We start from the raw sequence: 14,737 nt of genomic DNA, 5'->3' as shown, positions 1-14,737 counted from the left end.
TTTAAGAAAGTAGTGAGATATGATTGCACCACTGCACTCCAGCCTGGGTGACAAAGCAAGATCCCACATCTAAAAAGTTTTCAAAATTTTCTTAAAGAAATTGTTTAGGGAATGTAAAGATGAAGGGAAGACACAAAAGACCATTAAAACGGAGTGCTGAGGGAGGTATAACGTCAGGAAAAAAAATTATATATATATATACACACACATGCACCAGAAGGATCAAATGCTCCATAGCGAAAGGAGATGAACTTGCAAAAAAACATTTAAAGACCTTTGAATTGCACAAGACCATGGTACTCCCAATAGTGGAATGGAGCAGTTTGTCAGATTGAAATACGCCATATTGAGAATGCCTAGAAGGGTTGAGTGACGTTTTGGAGGGGTTATTTTAGAACAGCTTCTCCACCTTGGCTCCACTGACATTTTGTGCCACATAATAATTGTGGGGGCTATCCTGCGCATGGTAGATCTTTAGCTGCACCTCCAGCCTCTACCCACTGGGTACCAGTAACTCCTCCAGTCCTAAGGCATGACAGTAAAAAAATGTCTCCAGCTTTTGCCCAGTTTCCTGGAATGTACAGAGAAATGCAGCAATACCACCCTCAGTTGAAAACCACCACTTTAGAATGCAGAGACCTGTGTGTGTTTTAAACCACAAGGAAAGAAATATATAAATAGTGTCTTGTCACATCAAACTTTTCTATTTTATAACAATACAGAGGGAATAATGCCAAAATTTCAAATGGTAAACAGAAGAAAAATAGCAATGACTGTCAACTAAGGGGATGGAAATCAGCAGTTCTTTATGGTTGTTCTGTTCTGCAATAGTGCAAGTAAAGATAACTTTGGGAGCAAGATAACTTGGACTGTAATTTTACTTAAATTCAGGGCATGGATGTAGGATAGGTAAGCTCCAAAACTGGGGCTCAGCCCAGGATAGTTGGTTCTTGGCTTCACCCAGGAAAGAATTCAAGGGCGAGTGGGAGGTGTTAGACAGCAACTATTTTTTTTTTTTTTTTTTTTTTTTGAGATGGTGTCTTGCTCTTGTTGCCCAGGCTAGAGTGCAATGACATGATCTCATCTCACTGCAACCTCTGCCTCCCAGGTTCCAGTGATACTCCTGCCTCAGCCTTCCTGGTAGTTGGGATTACAGGTGCTCACCACCACGCCCAGCTAATTTCTGTATTTTTAGTACAGACAAGGTTTTGCCATGTTGGCCAGGTTAGTCTTGAACTTCCGGCCTTGTGATCTACCTGCCTCGGCCTCCCAAAGTGCTGGGATTACAGGCATGAGCCACCATGCCCGGCCTCTAGATTGAAGCAGCAATGTCCAGCAGCAGCAGAGCAGGGCTACCCCACAGACAGTGTGCCCAGAGTGGCAGCTCAGAGGCAGTTCTACAGTCATATTTATACCTACTTGTAATGACATGCAAATTAAAGGGTAGATTATACAGAAATTTCTAGCTAGGAAAAGCAGGGTAACTTCTAGGTTGTTAGGTTTTTGCCATGGAAAGGGGCTATAACTTCTGGGTGTTCCACTGGCAATAGTAAACTGACATGGCATAACAATGGCTGTGTCTTATGGAAAGCTGCCTCCACTCCAGCCCTGGTTTCAGCTTGTTTTCGATTTGGTCCAGTGTCCAAGCCCCGCCTCCAGCATCGAGTCCTGTGTCCTACCTCAGTATGACCAAATTAAGAATATACACTCTCTATGCAATTAAAAAAATTAATAATTTGAGAACAAATGTCCAGCCAAGAGTTTTGAAAGAAAGCAAAAGCTTTACAGTACTTTTACTGTATAGATAGAATGAAGAAATGCATATGACATGAAATTTTTATAGCTTGTGCTTGTCTTTTGGCTTTTTTAGACATGATGCATTTGGAGTCTTTCAGTTGTTCCGACCTCCCAGCTTCCTTTCGAAATGAAAGCTTTAGCATTCAGTCATGAAATACTGCACCCCAGTTGCTCCTATTTTTAAACAGATTCTGCAGAGTTGATATTAGTATAGTTTAATGTTTTAGGCAGAAGTTCAAAAAAGAAATAATTCAATCCCATATATTTACTTAGTCATATATTAAAAGAAATATAATTTATAATAAATATCTGCTTTCTAGTCATAGCATAACAGAAGGCAAAGAAAATTAGGTATGAGCAGTGACATACACTCATGTATATATGTAATTAAACCTTAAAAATAAAGCTGATGGATTTTTTTTACACCAGTCCAAGAAGAAATAATACCTAAGTCAAAGTCAGGTCTTATAAAAGTTGCTTTCTTAAATATAATGGGCTAGTTCGGAAGGAAAGAAAGAGCTCAGTTCAGAAAGAACTCTCTGTGCCAGGGGGCAGTGGCTCAAGCCTGTAATCCCAGCATTTTGGGCCAAGGTGGTAGGATCAGGATTTTGAGACCAGCGTGGCCAACATGGTAAAACCCTGCCTCTACAAAAATACAAAAATTAGCTAGGCATGATGGTGTGTGCCTGTAATTCCAGCTACTCAGGAGGCTGAGGCAGGAGAATCACTTGAACCCGGGAGGCGGAGGTTGCAGTGAGCCAAGATCGTGCCATTACACTCCAGCCTGGGCAATAGAGTGAGATTCCATGTCAAAAAAAAAAAAAAACAAAAACAAAAAAAGGAAGAGTTTTCTGGAATAGATCTGGGTGACACTGTTAGAAAACAAAACAACTGGTCAGTTCTGGGGCGGGGCGGGGGGGTGAGGGAAATTCAATAAAATTGATTATTTGGCATTGTGAACACACTTCTCTAAGAAAGATGATCACATTTAATTCTCACTTTCCAACTGTTTGCCTTAAATTGCTTTGATAAGAACTTACGGGAAAATACTTCAGAGACTGCTATAGTAATTTATATACACCAAAATATCTAATGCTTATATTTTCTTCTGTTTCTTATAAAATATGTCCCTGAAGAAATAATGGATATTTGAAAAAGTAATTGCTGGGTCTTCTGGAAAAGCTCCCCCAAAGATAAGGACTTTAATTTTTAAAATAGCCATTAGGTTAGTATCAGTGAACTCTGGTATACAGCATGTTCCAAGTGAGGTCATACTCTTGAGTTAATTCTAAAATAAGCTGTTTATTTTGGTTCGTTTCATGACTATAGGTTGTAGCTTCAACTCAGGTCAATCAGATCAAAACTGCAGATGTTGATCCAACAGAAACTACTCCCTAGTGTAAATAAGTCAACTCAAACTCATGGCCATTACTGGAAAATAACTCAAAGCGCATAGACTAAGCCAAAAGGTAACTTATTAAGGTGGGGGAAGAAATCAACCAATATGCATTGTTTTGTGGTTAATCAATAACTCCTTAAATGAAGATTTAAGGAAACAAACAATATGTTTGCCATTCTGAATCACAATAAACAAAGAAAAATTCTACCATTGACTGAAACTTAGACTGACTACTCATCACAAAGTATCTGCACCTCTCTACAAATCAGCAAGGCAAATCAAATTCTCAGTTCAATTACAGACGCCTCGGTTACTGTTTGAAAACTGTTCATGAACAGTATTTGAAGTACTGATTGTTTGAACAATGACTCAGATTATAGGGTTTCAACTGAAAAACAAAAAGTTACACTAGTAAAGGTAGCACATCCACCCTCTACAAAATAATGTTCCAAATGACCAACTGGACCTTTGGTTAAAACAATGATAATCAACATTCTGTTCCGTACCATAAACACTCTGACCCCAAATATCTGACATTGGAAGGGTCTTAAAGCAAACAAAGGAAGGCAAACTGAGATACTGTGTTTTTGATGCTGCAACAATACATAATGTTTTGAATGCTGCAAAGGGATGATGACAAAATCAGAAAAGCAGCTCTTCGGGTTGTTTGGAAAACATCTTGCAGATGACTGCATCTGTTGTCTTTAATTTTGCAAAAAAAAGTAAAGGCAGCCATATTATCTCCCCTTTGAGGTATTGCAGTTGCCCATTCTTCACACTTCTTTTATGAAAATGAGATTAAATAATAAGAAAACAGTCTGATATTAGGGATTCTTTTTGAAAAGCAATCATAGCATCTGCACAGTTTAACCCAATTCCCCAACTTACTACATTCGCATCTTTAATGTTTACCAAAATTGATGTTTAAAATATTTAACTCAAGTCACTATAAGAATCTGAAAAGTCAATTTGTGTTTAATATACCCTGTTTATTAAAGCATAAAATTAGAAAATATATTTTCAAAAGATTATTCAAAAACTATGATTGAAGCAAACAAACAGAAGTTGGGATGATCGACGGGTAGTCAGATGGCTTATGTTCAACCATGCCAGAAAACTGAGCTGTAACCAAATATTTATTGTTCTGTTGCAGACCTCTTTTAAGTCAAGCTGCCCAAATGCGCTGTCAGCAGTTCTCAACCTTTGTGTATGTGTGTGTGTGGTGGGGAGAGCAGGGGCTAATGGAGAGAACATGTCAAAATGCCAAACTGCAGAGTTCTCCTCATACAGATGCCGACTCTGTGAGTCAGAGTGGGATCCAGGATTGACCTTTGAAATAAGTAACCTAGGTGATTCTGAAGCAAGTGGTCCATGAACAATACTTTGAAAAATATTGTAGTCTTCTCCTTAACTCTTGAGAAACCTCGCTTTACAGTCTTAATAGTCTCTTCCCAACCATTCTCAGGCATGTACACCCCTCATAAAAGGATCCTCCCTGCTTGTTACGGTTTCCTGGGAGTACCTTTGCAGTCTCTGCTCCCAAATGTTTTCTTTGCCTCGCTTCCTGAATCATTTCATTACACTGAACTACTTGATGCTTTGGACTGTTCTTTGCTTCTTTACTGAGCTTACCTGACACAGAGACTCTAGTTTCCCTGCAAATGCAATTGTCTGTAGAGTACAGACAGTTCTGTTCCTCTTTCAGCATATGCGCTATCAAAAGTGTGTGACGTTATTATTTTGAAAATGGCATAGTGGTGTGATATAAAGAACCTGAGGTCTCAAGTCAGACCTAAGTTTGCATATTCATACTGCTTAGATCTAACTACGGACAGTGAGAAAGTTGTTTGAGGCTCTGACCCTCAGGCTCCTCATCCATAAAGTGAGTAAGATAATACTTCCCTCTTGGGGCTTCAGTTGGGGTTCAATGAGATATTATCAGTGGAAAGGCCTATGGAGACCGTAATTTCCTACAGGAATATTAGACTATTAGGTAAAGTTTTGAACATTTTTGCCCAGCAAAAAGAAAACCCTGCTAATAGTCATTTTTAAATCCCCCTCTTCTATAAAATAAAATATAGAACTTCTAGCTTCTTTCTCATGAGGGGTTCAAAAATATAATCCCATGATAGTAATTTCATTCTTTAGACACCAATAATGCTAACTCTTTAGTGATCTGAAAACCAACTGTTCTGGATATTTTTCATTTTTCATCCCCTTCCCCATTTCATCTCAGGAAGTGCCCACTAAAAACTATACTTTATGGACTCCCTCATAGACCGCCTTCTGGGTGGGGTTGGCCAACAGAGGCACCAGTGAGAGATGGATGACAGGAGGAGCAGTGACAGGGTATTTCATCCCCACTCATTCTGTTTTCAAATCACATCTCTGGCAGTAACTATGTCCACCCACTAAGACAGCCACAGTCCCTGCAGTCTCAGGGTGCACTAGGTTCCAGTACACTATTTCCTCTGCTCAGCCCTAGTCCTAAGTGACGTAACGGCTGCCTGCTTTCAGTCCCTGGGTAGAGCACTCCACCATCCTCTGTTTGATTCCAACCCACGTCCCTATAACTCCTTTTATTAAAGTCTTATCTGAACCATCCGGAATGAATTCTGTTTCCTGCTGGGACCCTGATTGATATAGCAATACAGGAGGCCAACAACATGCCTGGGAGTTTTGAAGCAGGACAGGAATGTAAGTTCACTTTTATGATCAGGGATTTGTGTTATTGTAGATTATATTCTATTCCCTTATTCTTTATCAAAAGTAGGCATTCACACTAATACTGAATCTTTGGCCTGCGGCAGCATGGTTAAAAAGATCATTGCCCTAAAGCTAAATAGAAACAAATAATTCTCTCTCCTGAAAAACGTCTCTGAAGTTTTTGTTGTTGTTGTTACTATGGGTACTTTGGCATTGGGGTGTTTTTCTCTTCTCTATGCCTTGTTTAAATGATGCATAGAGGTTTTCTAGTTGAGGAGTGGCATTGTTTTCTGTTGTTGAGTTGGGACGTAAAGTAATTTCATTTTTTTAAAATATATAAGTTTTTAATGTGAATTAAACTCCCTCAATATTTTTATGGAGAAAAAAATTAATGAAGAACTTATTAACATTGGAAAATAGGCTATCTCAGTTACACAGTAACTTTTTCCCAATGGTTTTAATATTTATATATTAACATCATAACAGTGCATTACAATTTATAAAATATGGAGCCATTTATTGCAAAAAACGATTCATTAAAATCATATCCCCATCCTACAGCCAGACTCAACATGCCATCGTGGCTCAGAGGGAGCCAAATGCAAGATTACATGATAGGCCAGAAGCTGGGTCATGGTCTACCAGACCAGGTAAGTCACACACATTGCATAAAAGAGCCAAGTAAATAGAGAAACACGAAAGTCTCTGTAGAGTACATGTGCACTCAGGCAATTATTAAAATAAGGATTTGGAAGATTCTCTTCTCTCCTTTTCTCTAGGCTTATCCTTTTAATAAGAACAAAAGTAAATCAAACGTGTATGCACAAAGACACAGAATACATTCTAATAACTTCAGGGACTCTGTTTTAATCGACTAAAGGGATATATTTCGAGTGGAGAAATGATATTTTGAGACCCCTTCATTCTATCTGGGTGTTACAAGTGATACAGGCCTGTGTCAGGCAAGTTAAGAACAATGCGTACTATTCTGATCCTGGATATTATAGGTGCAGCAATAACTAGCTTGCAGAGCCTCAAAGAGCAGAAACGATTTCCACCTTAATAACCTCTGTGGCATTTTTCAATTTTCCAGGCTGCCAGTCAAATGAATGCATGTCTGGGAAGCAGAGGAGACAAGAAAGGGAAAAGATTAACCTCTGAGATCCATGATATAAACTCCATTGGCTAAAATTGGTCATGTGTTAGAAAACAAGCATGGGTGGTGATCGCCCTGTCTAAACACTGTGCACAAATATTAGAACAAAGATTCTCAGAGAGAAACTGGGATCTCAGGGTCACCTGGCTAAAATAATCTTGGAATGTTAATCATTGGTATTTTCTTCATCCTTTAAGTTGAAAGTAACCCAGCAGTCTCCACCTGATGATCTTCACACTAATTAGCCCAAGAGACGATTCTTAAAAGCCAGCTTTGTCTTTTCAAATGAGAAAGGCTTGCAGAAAACACAGACCTGCTACTGCCTAAACCACTGGCACTCAGCTGAACTAAACAAGCAGAACTCTTGGTACTGCCCCTTCCTCATCCTTAACTCTGCAGCCTTTCCCCAGGCTTCCTTTATCCATCGAGAAATTAGAACACTTTCCCCCAGGAGGTGAAGAACCTCTAATTACAGATGCTTCTAAAAAAGCTAAGATTACTGCTATTGCCAAAAGGGCAAAATGCAAATAATATGCAGAATGAATTTGCTCCAAAGAAGACGACATGATGCAGATGGCTCACTGCACTTTAACTTGCTTCTCACATTTCCAGGTATTGAACACTTTCAAATTGTCTTTCAAAATGTCTTTTCAGCCTCTGTTTTCCACCCAGTGCTCCTCCCTGAACCTTTGTGCAAATACTGGGCATTCCAAAAATAAGACAAAGGATCACTCATTTCTGGAAAAGGGGTCCTTGGAAGCAAAGAAAAAAACTGAAATAGTCTGATTTCTGTTTGAAATCACCAGTGCTGCTTCTAGAGTTTGGGACAGAGCCACTTTAATACTGCCAAAGGGCTGCTGTCTTCAGGAGCTGCTTAGCCTGATCTAACTCTTTTTTAATTAATTCATCTATTTATCTATTCATTTATTTATTCAAAGAATATGTATTATGTAGACATTATGGAAATACTTTCATGATAGATACATAAGTAAAATGAAAGATAAATGGGCTGGGGCAAGGTGGCTCACACCTGTAATCCCAGCACTTTGGGATGCCGAGGCTAGTGGATCAGCTGAGGTCAGGAGTTCAAGACCAGCCTGGTCAACATGGTGAAACCCTGTGTCTACTTAAAATACAAAAATTAGCCCGGCATAGTGGTGCAGACCTGTAATCCCAGCTACTTGGGAGGCTGAGGCAAAGAAGCTCTTGAACCCCGGAGGGGGAGGTTGCAGTCATCTGAGATCATGCCACTGCACTCTAGCCTGGGTGACAGAGTGAGACACCATCTCAAAAAATAATAATAATATAAAATATAAGATAAATGCAGTTTATAAACATGTATCTTGCTAAAGAGAGTGTGTTCCCACCTTAACTCATTTCTACACTGGAAACTGCGAGAGTGTCTGATCTGCCCTCCTTTACCCATCCACATACCCCTGCAATCCACTCTGTACACTGCACCCAGGTTAGTGATATTTTCAAATGCAGCTCCTGCTGTGTCATTCACTATGTATAACCATCACATCTTACTTCAAGATAAACGTCAACATTCTTAAGATAGTGCTCAAAGCCTCTGGAAGTCTTGGATTGGTCTTAATCTTCAACCTTATCTTGTCCCATTCCTCTTTTATGCAGCGAGTTTCTTTCATTCTGACCTTATTTTTTAAACATAAATTTACATTTGGAAGAATTTTAGATGTACAGAAAAATTGTATAAATATTTCCCGTATACCCCTCACCTGGGTTCAGTTTCTCTTAATGTTATCATCTTCCATTACTGTGAAATGTTTGTGAAAACTTAGAAACCAACATTAGTACATTACTTAGTAACTAAACTCTGTGCCTTATTCAGATTTCATCAAAGTTTCCATTAGTGTCCTTTTTCTGTTTCTGGGTCTAATCACTCTGACCTTCTTTTAAACATTTCTCCCACCACAGGGTCATTGTGCATGCCATTGCAATGCTTAAAACGCTCTCATTTACCCTCACGCCTTCCTCATAGCCCTCTTTGCTATGTGGTTTCTACTCATTGTTCAGATTTCAGTCCAAAGGGCACTTCCTCAGAGGAGCCTCTCTGAAGTCCAGGTCTAGGACTGGTTCCTTTATTACAGGCCTTCACGCAGCCATGTACTCTTCCTCCATAGCACTTTCCTCAATCTGTAATTTTACTCTCTGATATGGTTGGCTGTGTCTCCATACCAATATCATCTCGGATTGTAATCCAAATTGTAACTCCCACGTGTCGAGGGAGGGACTGGTGGGAGGGGATTGGATCATGGGGTGATTCCCCCATGCTATTCTCGTGATAGTGAGTGAGCTCTCATAAGATCTGGTTGTTTGATACATGCGTGGTGCTTCTCTTGTCTCTCTCTCTCTCTCCTGCCACCATGTAAGATGTCCCTTTTTTCCTCCTCACCTTCTGCCATTATTATAAATTTCCTGAGGCCTCCCCAGCCATATGGAACTCTGAGTCAACTAAAATTTTTTTCTTTATATATTACCCAGTCTCAGGGAGTATCTTCCCAGGTCAGCTAGGGGAGGGGTTTCAAATGCAGTCATTTGCCGGCTCCAGGCCTCCATCCAGAGACCAGAGAGGTTTCAAATGTTAAGTTCTTTGTCTGGTTTTCCAAAACATGGGCCAGGTAGCAAAAGCAAAGTGGGGCTCTTTTGTCCCAAATTCCCGCCCAAAGCTCTGAGAGGAGGGGGCTCTGTAACTCAGGGTTGCAGAATAAGCAGCCATTCCAGTGTCAGAGTCAAAGATCACTCCAGAGGAAGTCTGAAAGAACTCCTCTCGTTGGACAAGAACATGAATGGGGAGGGAATAACTCAAGGGTTAAAACCTCAGCTGCTCCTACCTGAATGGATTTCCCTCTCTGGGGTTCCCTCCCGTAACAATGTGGGAGCTGTCTTCTTTCCATCTCTCTAATACATTACTCTTCCACAAAAGTCTTTGGGTCCATGATATTAATTTGAACAGCAAACTCACCATGCCACTAGGGCCCCTTTCCCCATTCTTCGGGGTTAGAGAGGCCAAGAACCTATGAGCTTTGGGAGCTGGATACACTCCCCCACTTACATTCTCTTGATGTGATAATTTAATTATTGTCTCTGTTTACAAGTAGACTCCAGAGGCCATGAAAGCAGAAGTCTTTTCTGTGTTTGCCTTGCATTGTATTCCCCCAAGACCTAGCATAATCTGTGGCATAGAGTAGGCTATCAAGAAAGGTGTTGAATAAATGAATGAGCAAATATATGAATGAATGAAAGAGGAGAGAAGAGTGAAGTGATAACAGGAGAAAGCACATTATAGAACACCCAAGTAAGTGATGCAGACAATAAGTATTGCGGGACTTCAAAGGGGAAAAGATGAAGGTGAGATGTGAAATTATGTTAAGACTTCCTGAAAATGAGAGTGGGAATTTGCCTGGACATTTTATTCATGTAATTAACAATTACTGATGACCTACTAAGTGTCAAGCTCTCAAAGTGTTTTGTTGTAAATAAAATTATGCAATCAGTGTGACATGTAAAAAAAAAAAAAAAACAATGGAGAAATAGGGAGGATGGATTGAAGCAGAAGGAACCTGGGAATTGAAAAAGTCGTTAAGATAACAATCCACCTAAGAAATACTGAGGTCTTGTACTAAGGCAGACGTGCTGAAGATAACTAAACACTGGGAAGGTTGATTGAACAAGGACTTGGAGATGCCAAACAATAGAATAGGAAATTCCCAGAAGGGGATGCAAGCAACGAGAGAAAGTTAAAAGTTACACCTTAGCATGGACATTGGGGAAGCAGTGAGAATACTTCCAGGTTAAAGTAAAGGGCTCCGGATGGAAGCAATGAAATAGAGACTTGAATAGATGAATTGTGCTTTTGAAAAGTCAAGGTGATTGGATTTTATTCTATTAGTGATGAGTCATTAAACAATAACGACATGATGAAAGTGAGATACAGCATAAGAGAATCTAGACAAAGGGAAAGTACATTGAGAAGCTGCTGCAGAAATCTAAGCACTTGCTTTAGAGTGTTAGCATTAGAAATATAGAGATGACATAGCTATGACACTTTTAAAAAGAACATTGACTTAAAATACCCAAGTTAGCATCCACTACAGTATCCTGTACATTTTATTTTGTCCTTTATGCTTGCAGTTGACCTACTCTTCTTTATGAAGAAAACAACTTGGAAGACTATTTGATTGTTGAATATCCACAAATATTTGCTGAGAACCCTTTACATGAGTAAATGGAGCATACAAAAAAAAGTACAAGTGATCCTCCTTTGAATTATCTCTTTCACTCTTATCAGCTTCATCGTATCAGGAGAAATTAATCTATGCCATATACTTCTGTGGTAGTCCTCCTCCAGGATGGCCTCCAGTGATTTCCACTTCCTGGCATTTGCACAGTGTGGCATCCTCTCCCACGTGGCATTGGGGTTGATCCGTGAGATGTGTAACACACAGCAGAAGCCAGAGTTTATCGTTTCCCAGAGTAGGCTATAACAAGACTGCAGCTTCCATCTCGGCTTTCTCTCTTTTTCTCAGATAAGCCACTCCAGGGAAAGCAGCTGCTGTGTCACCAGCACGATCAGCATCCTGTAGAGAGGCACATGTGGCGGGAAGGGAGGCCTCTGGACATCAGCCAGCGAGGAACTAAGGCCTGCCAACAACCACATGAGCGAGCTTGGAAATGGATTCTCCAGCCCCAGTCAAGCCTTGATGGGACTGCAGCTGCTGCCAACAGCTTGACTGCTACCTTGTAAGAGACAGCGAGCCAGAGCCACCCAGCTAAGCTTCTCCCCGTTTTCTGCCCCTCAGAAACCGTGAGAGATAATAAATGTTTCTTGTTTCAAGCTGTTAAATTTGGGGGTAATTTGTTACACAGCAATAGATAACTAAAACAACTTTGTACTACTAAACATTAAAAATTATCTAGGAAATTATGTTTCCATCTTTGTCCAAGCTGCTAGGAAGTACAAACTAAATACGATTCTTGATTTCACTTGCCTTTCTCTGTCTGAAATTGTTGGTTTTTCCACTTCCCCACTCCCTTTATTTTTTATTCTCATACTTCATTTTCTATCCACTGACTTTGGTTTTATCCTATTTACTCATTTATTGCAAAGCTCTTAGAGACTTTTTTTAAAATTAGATGAGAGATAAAACAACAAAGTAAAGACAGTAAACATTAGATAGGATTCCAGCCAACATCAGAGAGATGAAAAATCTCAGAGAGAAAATAGAGCAAGCAATACAGCACAGCCCGTTACTAGCGTTCAACTAACTAGCAATTGCTCTTAGAATTCAAAGAAATGATACACCAGAAAAGTTGTGTTTTTGGTCAATTTCCCCTGAAGCAGATCTTGAGATAGGATTTGCATTATGAAAGTGCCCTTAAAATAAACTGCTAAGGGAAGAAGTCAAGCCAGGGTAATATCTCAACATCTCACAGAAGATTGCTTCAGCCTGATCCTCCCTAGGATGTTTGCAATATAAGTTAACACCTCAGAGACTGTCCTGGGGCAAAGGAAATGAGCTTCCAAGCTTCTGCACCAGTCACCCGTTGGCCATGGTCCTCTCAGGGAAGCAAGGTGTTAGGGACTACAGCTTTCTGTGGGCTCTGGATGTGTAGATAAAGTGGCTGCAGTAGCCTGGGCAAGTCCTTCAAAGAAAGTTCCAGGTGTCTGTGGTCAGGGGGAAGAGCACACTGAACCCAAGAAAACACACAGAGGTGGTAAAGGGAGCTGAGGGCATCTAAGTAGAGCATCAAGGTCTGCTCTGTTGGAGAAAGTTCCATTGAAGGAGCTGGCTCTTCACCTGTACTGAGCCTTAAAGGATAGGCAGAATTGGTATAGACATGGAGGAGAAAGTATTTTATAGAATCTGCAATTCAAAGACTAATTGTAAAACTAGCAGAATCCACCAGGTGCTCTAGAATGCTGGGAAGTTATTACCTAGACTCTGAATTCTATTTCCAGTCCCAAGGAGGAATCCTGAATTCATCTTTTACTTAGGTTATTAAATACAATCATTTGTTTTTAGATAAGGGGTGATAGGGGGCTTAAAAAAATCATATGCTTCTCCCAAACTTTAGCAATGCTATTATTCATCCATTCTGGTCCTAAAATACAGATACTGCATAAATATCTGCCCTCAATAGTAAATAAAAAGGAAGCCTGGTGGGAAGAGAATGAGACCCACCTAAGTGTTTTAAAACTCCCTATTCTATTATCATTATCCCTGGATTGCAAAATTTGGAAACCATTTCCAATAAAAGATATTTAATAATGTGTCTCTTTTTCTTTCTTTTTTTAGTAGAATTTATCACCAACAAGCAAAGTGCAGTAATAGCTTTTCCTCCTATGCATGCTTTAGGATGTAGTCTAACTTTATCTGGAGATGGGCATAAAGGCATAAATCATTAAGCCCCGGCTAGTCTGATCAAGAGCCTATCTTTCAGAAAAATCAAGTGTCTAGAGGCTGCCATTCACAGAAACTCTATTTTCTGGCTCTCAATCAGGGTTGTAGACACCTCTCCCCAAGGATTTATCAACCACCAAACAAAGAGGAAAGTAGGTCAATGACACCAAAAACTGCAGCTTCAGCAGCTTCTGAAGTTTCTGACCAAAAAAAAAAAAAAAAAAAAAAAAATTACATAAAAAAAAATGAGAGAGAGAGAGTATGAGAAAATAAAATCTCAAAGGAACTTTAACAAACCATCTCAGAATTCACAGTTTACATTCTGGAAAGAGGCTTTTGGACGCCTACAACATACAAGCTTCTGTTGCTAAAATAATAGGCTACCAAGCAGCCACTGACCTTTATTGTTTTATTAGCTAGGACCTAGTTGCATGTGCTTTAAAAAAATCATTTTGACACAATAATTTCTTCATGATATCTTTTATCATGTTATTATGATTTATATGCAGACAAGCCAAACTAAAACACTCCCATTTGTAGAACACAGGCGCTGCCTTCCAGGTGAATACTCCTCTTTCAGTTTGTCCTTGAGTACTCTCGTACTTTGGCACCACCAATTTATACCACAAAATTATGGAATTCCAATCCAGCAGGAACCATTGCTTTTAGGATTAGTGTTCATTTTCTAGGTAAGGAAGCTGAGGTTCAGAGAGGCTGAATCGACCTCTACAGGGCCAGGCCAAGCCCATTGTAGAAGAAACCCAGTCACTTGTCTTCCTGCTGAAAGCTTTTCTAGTTGTACCACAGTTCAACTAAAAAGGTTAGAGACAAATTTAAACTCCAAAGTTTCTTCAGAGGGCAAGACACAACACGATGAAACTCAGATAGATAAAAAGCAGAACTCTTTATTACTCACAGCTCCTAAGGAGAGAAGGCTGCCAGGCAGGGCCACACAGGAAGTTAGACAGGGGAAGCATGACAGCAAGCTGGAGCTGTGAGAGGCAGCCTAAGAGGGCCTCCTGTGGATCGGCTAATTTGAATAATTCCTGGGACTCAGGCTCCAGAGCAGAAGAACTGCCCTAGTTGTTTGGAATTTTGCCCTGGGGTAATTAGGGCAGGTGCATAGCAGCCTAAGCACATGGGAGCTCCAGGAAAGAAATGGCTAGGGTATGGATTCAGCCTTCTCAAACAAGAGCTAACTAGCCTTTAGCCATGGCCTTAAAACTGGGTATAAAACATCTCTCAAAATTATTT

General features: G+C 40.0%; 1 long non-coding RNA gene across 1 annotated transcript; it reads left to right on the top strand.

Moving 5' to 3' along the window:
* Positions 1-5,742: 5,742 nt before the first annotated feature.
* Positions 5,743-13,353, top strand: LOC100895641 (uncharacterized). Its single transcript, XR_143839.6, has 3 exons — positions 5,743-5,893; positions 6,464-6,552; positions 11,609-13,353. It is a non-coding gene; the product is annotated as an uncharacterized LOC100895641 (long non-coding RNA).
* Positions 13,354-14,737: the final 1,384 nt, after the last annotated feature.

This window comes from Callithrix jacchus, chromosome 1 (genome assembly GCF_049354715.1).
Source record: "Callithrix jacchus isolate 240 chromosome 1, calJac240_pri, whole genome shotgun sequence".
NCBI lineage: Eukaryota > Metazoa > Chordata > Mammalia > Primates > Cebidae > Callithrix > Callithrix jacchus.
This window is presented reverse-complemented; position numbering and strand designations above follow the sequence as displayed.